General features: G+C 41.0%; 1 non-coding gene across 1 annotated transcript; it reads right to left on the bottom strand.

Moving 5' to 3' along the window:
• Nucleotides 1–6,489: 6,489 nt before the first annotated feature.
• trnas-gcu (transfer RNA serine (anticodon GCU)) lies at nt 6,490–6,571 on the bottom strand. Its single transcript has one exon. It is a non-coding gene; the product is annotated as a tRNA-Ser (tRNA).
• Nucleotides 6,572–6,794: the final 223 nt, after the last annotated feature.

Genomic DNA, 6,794 nt, shown 5'->3' with positions numbered 1-6,794 from the left:
TTTACCCTCAATTTGTACTCACTACCATAATTTTTCCCCTTTTCTTTCTAACTTAAAGTAGCAGCAGTGTAGAAAATACTAAACCACGATGAGGATTTGAACCCATGCCTGTAGAACACAATGGATTAACAGTACATCACCTTTACCACTCAGTCACCTCATCTGCTTATGCTTGATAAACAGGGTTGATTACAATTAAATTTGCTTTGTATAAAGGGAATGGCAATGTCCGATCTGTGGGCCGAAATTGGCCTGCCGCCAATTATATCTGACCTGCCAGATGACATTGATGAAAAAAAAACCCTGATAATTAGGGATGTCACAAAAGTCATAGTATTTGAAGATCTTAAGAAGAGCTACCGATTGGCTGCATAAGCACATTGCAAGCCTAGTGGTTTGTTAAAATGTGATCAGTAGGGAGGGCAACTGTTGCAGGCTGTCAGCATCAAAGTGTGCAGAGTCATTTACATTGTCCAAAAAACTGCTTTTGAAAAAAAGTAATCCGATGGCTGTCGCCGCTAGCCAGCAACTAGTCGCTAACGCTAGAGATGCTAACGATGAATGAAGCAGCAAGCGCCGTGTAACATTGTCAGCGCAATAAAGTAGTTTTTAAGCATCCTTAATTATTGGTATGGGAAAAGAGAATAGTTTGTAACCTTGATTTAAAAGCATTTACACTGTATTGGTATGTTTTAATCTTTATTAATTCATACTATTAATAATATGACTTCAGACTATCAGAGAATAAGCAACACACATTTTTATATTGTCAAATTAATTATCAATCAATCAATCGTCAAAAATATAAATCGCTCTTAGCTAGAGCCAATTCAAAGAAATGGATGTCTTTAGCCATGGGGGAAAAAATGTTAGCCAGTATAAAAAAGGATGCCAGAAAATCAGGGGGCCGTATTACGCCCGAGTACAGAGGACGGGAAAAAAATGTTTCTAAAGGGTTATTTTGGGGGACGTATTATGCACAGGTGCGTATTATACAGTGGATTTTATGGTAAATGTCTAATAGACCCTTTTCATATGCAGACAGACTGTCTATAGTAGCTTGTTCAGTGTAGCATCAGATTTACCATTATGTCAAGTGGGCAAACATTAGCCAGGAAAAGACAAACAAATTGGTCTGCCGACCACTGCTGTAAATGTTTCAGAATAGACAACATGGCGAACCAATATAATAACATCTCTAGTACGACGAGAATGAAATAAATTATCCTTTCTAAGGGTAGTATTGTGTTTGCATTCTTACAGTAGACCAAGGCTCTGGTGATCAGTGGTGAGTCCAAGTTTTACTTTTGCCCAAAGCCATCTGGAAAGACTTTCGACAAGATACAGGAGTGTATCCTTTCATCCAAAAGAACATTTTGCGAGGTCAAATAAGGCCTGGCATACAAGCACATCCCAAGAGTGTTAGACGAATGGCATATTCCAGTTTCAGTGGGTACCCTAAATAAGGTGAATAGAAAGAAACGGGTCCTTCACAACATGCTTCTTCAACATGTCATAAATCCTTTACTCACTGTTTTAAGAGGGACGTGGTACAGGCAGAGCCTTGTGCTCAACTGATAGTGTCGTCATGTGGCTGGAGGTGTTTTACAGCTGCTAGACGCCACTCACTTTAAGTGTCATGTTCCGTGCTGGCTCGTCACCAACTTCCATGCACACGCTTGGGCCAGTTAACAAGGCCTCAGCTCAAGCACAATCTGCAGTTCAAGGCTTTGGGCTTTCATGAATGGGGGATTGTAACTGTGTATACCTTTCAGATAGTCAAGAAATATAGTCATTTAATTCGATTCAAACCTTTATTCAATTGATCAAGAGGACAGAAACAAAAGAATAATAACAGAGCAAACATTATTGAAAGCAGTTACAGTACATTCAAAAGTCAAATAGTTCTACATCACATTACTGAAATGATACGTGATAACAATTGTTTTGAGGTTGGGTAACTGTTGTAGCGTATTCCAAGAAGATGAAACTTTGTGTATTAAACGGCCAATTGAATCTGTCGATTCATCATATTGAGACCAATTCAATAAAGTATTGATGCCTTTCAAGGCTGCATGAATGAAAATAAACCAGCACATATCTTGTCGGACAGATAAAAGGGCCCAACCCACCTTCTGATATAAGGCATACACGAGAAACTGATTTTCATTCAAAATTTTATTTTTTCAATTACATTTCATCAAACCTGGGTGTTGCTCAACAAACTTTATTTGCATCAAGAGTCTTCACATCATAAGCTTGGTGGTTGGCTTGTGGCGAGCACACACGCATGCACACATCGACGTGACGTCAATCAAATACACTGAGACGGAGCCGCGGTGGACAGTACTTTGTGAAATACAAATGAATAAAATAATAATCGGTGGAAACGGATTAGCTACACAAGCAAACTGGAACGATTCAGAAGCACTTTATTAGACTTGTTAACACTTGTGTTGTAAATCTGAGGTTAGTAGATGCATGTGTGGCAGCCTTTTTTTTTACAGTTGCATAGCCGTCATATTTTCGTGACCGAATCTTTTACCGGAACGTTTCACCCCTGCTCAAATATATATTGTATAAATTGTGGTGATTTGGATAATTTTTTTTGTTTGTTTTTTTGGGTGGGGGTAATTATTTGTTCTTATCTGTATTAAGGGCTAGTTTCTGGTGATTGTTACAATCACATATTTAGCATTATTGGAGGAGCATGACGTCACAGTTTGGTCTGCTGAGACATAAGAGTTTGTCTGTTATGGAAGATGTCACGTTATTGATAGTACAGTAGATTGGTTGTACTCAGTTGGTGACCTCTGCATCTGGTCCGCCAGCCGTTCTACTCAACAGGTGGAGACGGGCTCGTTTACATGCCAGTTGAGTGGAAGCACCTGTGGCTAAAGCCAATCTGTGGCAAGGTTTTTACTTTCTGGACCCAGTGCAGGGTGAAGTTGACCAACCTGTTCCTTGTGTATGTGAGACTGGTGGAGCACGAGGTGGGCGCCCACCTGAATTGAAAAAAATATATATATTGCTGTGTGTTTTGGTTGGGGTTATTTATAATAAATTTATGGTGGCTAAAGTTGAGTTTGCAACTCAGTTGCTTGCTTGTTTGTGTACATGTTACATGTTTTGTCTGTGTGCATCAATAATAGACTGAGTAGCAACAAGCAGGAGCAGTATTCTTTAGGTGACTTGTTAGCATTAGCCATTATTTGTTGCGCCAGAATGAATGCAGTATATGTTTCGATGATGTTAATTTGTGAAAGTTACCATATACCGTTTGCTATGGCTCCGTCCACACGAAAGCCAGTTTCAATGTATCCTCACAAGTTTCTTACCGTTTAGGCCGTTCGTCCACACGATGGCGCGGTTTCGAAGCTTGAAACCGATCACATTTGAAACCGGGGTCCAGAGTGGAAAGACTTAAAAACGCGCCCCGTACGCGTCTGTCTGGACACCATATGCATGATACTCCTCCAGCAATGATGTAATGGTTGCAGCTCGATGACGACGCATTGTCATAGTTTGACGTATGCGCCAATTCTCGCGTGAATCGTCAGTCTGTCAACAACAATGGCGGAACAATGGCCTTGTCGTAGTCATCTTGCGCAGCCTCCTTAGCTTGCTTATGCTTTTGCAGCAAAATATTTTGCTTCTTTATTCCCCCCAAGCGGTGTTGTACTTGAATCACCCGCCATTGTCACTTCTCCTGTGTTCGTCTTTTTCATGTTGTTTCGATACATGCAAAGCAATGTTTGTTCTGTAGATTGCAATAAAGTTAGAAAAAAAAGTGTTTGTCTTCTTCACCGATTCTTCTTCTACGCTTTCCTTTAACTCCCTGTGGCTTCACTATAGCGCCACTCCAGACTTAGCATATACATTACAGCCATTAAACGTCCTCAGCGTCTTCTTTTGGACACACGCAAATATTGAAAAAAAAAGAAGAAATGCTTCTGTGCGTACGAGATTTGTTTGAGGAATGAAGCCGGCTTTGATTACGTCTGGACGGGGCCTAAGTCAGCTACTTTCACTACCAGAAGTGGTACGCTTTGTCTTTCAGAATAAGAACATTATACAGGAAATGCTATATTAACTATGTAAATGCTGATAAATTAAGAGCATTGATGAATATCATTTGTAAGTGTACTCATTTGATTTTTCTTATAATTTATTTATTTCTTAATTTATATTTATCCACCCATCCAACCATTATCGAAACCGCTTAGTCCCCATAACGTTGTGTGGTGATACCTTTTTTGCTAATTTCAGCAATAAAAAGTTACTATTTGGTCTATAATTTGATAACTTCATTATTTTTCATGTACAATTAATACATTTAAAAACACATTTTCCACTTGCTATCGACTGAAAATGACATCACATGCTCAGAGCTCAGGTAACGAACAATCACAGCTCATCTAATTTCTAGGTTTGGTCATGTGACGTTAGCAAAGTGAGCTTCGATTTTAATTCGACAGCAAGTTGTCACAAAATTCATAGTATTTGAAGATCTTTGCTCTCATCGTAATCCTGTTTTGCTACAAAATAATGAGTCGTTCTGCACTTGAAGCACTTCACATCCATCCGATCTGTGGGCCGAAATTGCCAATTATAGCTGACCTAACAGAGTCTCAAAGTAGCAGCAGTGTTGAAAATACTGAACTACGATGAGGATGGGATTCTAACCCATGCATATATAGAAAACAATGGATTAGCAGTTCATCACCTTAACCACTCAGTCACCTCATCTGCTTACGCTTGTCAAACAGGGTCCATTAAAATTTAATTCACTTTGTATATACGGAATGGCATCTCATCGTGGTCTTGTTTTGCTGCCAAATCATGAGTCGTTCTGCACTTGAAGCACTTCACATCCGGATCTGTGTTGCACAGCCAATCGGGTGTCTATGTTTACAATGCAGCTAACGATTGGCCGCATGAGCAAATTACAATGTGACACTGAGCTCCAGCTGGATGATGGAGCTTCTTCTGCACCCAAATTTTTCAGTAGAGGTTATTAGAAGAACTGGTGACAAAGGACAGTCTAGTGCCCTGTACCTCTTGAGCATCACCCACATCCTCTGAGGGGCACTGCTGAAAGTGTTCTAAAAAAAAGCAGCAGTGTGGAAATTACTAAACTACGATGAGGATGGGGTTTGAACCCATGCGTGTAGAACACAATGGATTAGCAGTCCATCACCTTAACCACTCAGTCACCTCATCTGCTTACGTTTGACAAACAGGGTCCATTAAAATGAAATTCACTTTGTATAAAGGGAATGGCATCTCGTTGTGGTCTTGTTTTGCTGCAAAATTACGAGTCGTTCTGCACTTGAAGCACTTCACATCCAGATCTGTGTTGCACAGCCAATCGGGTGTCTGTATTAACAATGCAGCTAAAAATTGGCTGGATAAGCACATTACAATGTGACACTGAGCTCCAGCTGGATGATGGAGCTTATTCTGCACCCAAAATTTTCAGTAGAGGTTATTAGAAGAACTGGTGACAAAGGACAGTCTAGTGCCCTGTACCTCTTGAGCATCACCCACATCCTCTGAGGGACACTGCTGAAAGTGTTCTCAAAGTAGCAAAGTAGTATGCAAAATACTAAACCACAATGAGGATGGGATTCGAGCCCATGCATGTAGAACACAATGGATTAGCAGTCCATCACCTTAACCACTCGGTCACCTCATCTGCTTCTCCTTGATAAACAGTCCAGTGCCCCTTAACTCTTGAGCATCACCCACATCCTGTAAGGGACACTGCAAAAAGTGTTCTCAAAGGAGCAGAAGTGTGGAAAATACTAAGCCACGATGAGGATGGGATTCTAACCCATGCATATATAGAAAACAATGGATTAGCAGTCCATCACCTTAACCACTCGGTCACCTCATCTGCTTATGCTACATAAACAGAGTCGATTAAAATTACATTTACTTTGTATAAAGGGAATGGCATCTCATCGTGGTCTTGTTTTGCTGCAAAATAATGAGTCGTTCTGCACTTGAAGCTCTTCACTTCCTGATCTGTGTTGCACAGCCAATCGGGTGTCTGTATTTACAACGCAAATACCGTTTGGCTGCAGAAGCACATTACAATGTAACACTGAGCTCCAGTTGGATGATCGAGCTTCTTCTGCACCCAGAAATTCCAGTAGAGGTTATTAGAAGAACTGGTGACAAAGGACAGTCCAGTGCCCCGTACCTCTTGAGCATGACCCACATCCTCTGAGGGACACTGCTGAAAGTGTTCTCAAAGTAAAAGCAGTTTTGAAAATTCTAAAGTACGATGAGGATGGGGTTTGAACCCATGCGTGTAGAACACAATGGATTAGCAGTCCATCACCTTAACCACTTGGTCACCTCATCTGCTTTTCCTTGATAAACAGTCCAGTGCCCCGTAACTCTTGAGCATTACCCACATCCTGCGAAGGACACTGCTAAAAGTGTTCTCAAAGTAGCAGCAGTGTGGAAAATACTAAACCACGATGAGGATGGGATTCGAACCCATGCATGTAGAACACAATGGATTAGCAGTCCATCACCTTAACCACTCGGTCACCTCACCTGCTTTTCTTTGATGAACAGTCCAGTGCCCCGTAACTCTTGAGCATTACCCACATCCTGCGAGGGACACTGCTAAAAGTGTTCTCAAAGTAGCAGCAGTGTGGAAAATACTAAGCCACGATGAGGATGGGATTCAAACCCATGCATGTAGAGCACAATGGATTAGCAGTCCATCACCTTAACCACTCGGTCACCTCATCTGCGTACGTTTGACAAACAGGGTC

Source organism: Leptonotus elevatus, chromosome 9, assembly GCF_054856555.1.
Source record: "Leptonotus elevatus isolate MCC_2025b chromosome 9, RoL_Lele_1.0, whole genome shotgun sequence".
Classification (NCBI taxonomy): Eukaryota; Metazoa; Chordata; class Actinopteri; order Syngnathiformes; family Syngnathidae; genus Leptonotus; species Leptonotus elevatus.
This window is presented reverse-complemented; position numbering and strand designations above follow the sequence as displayed.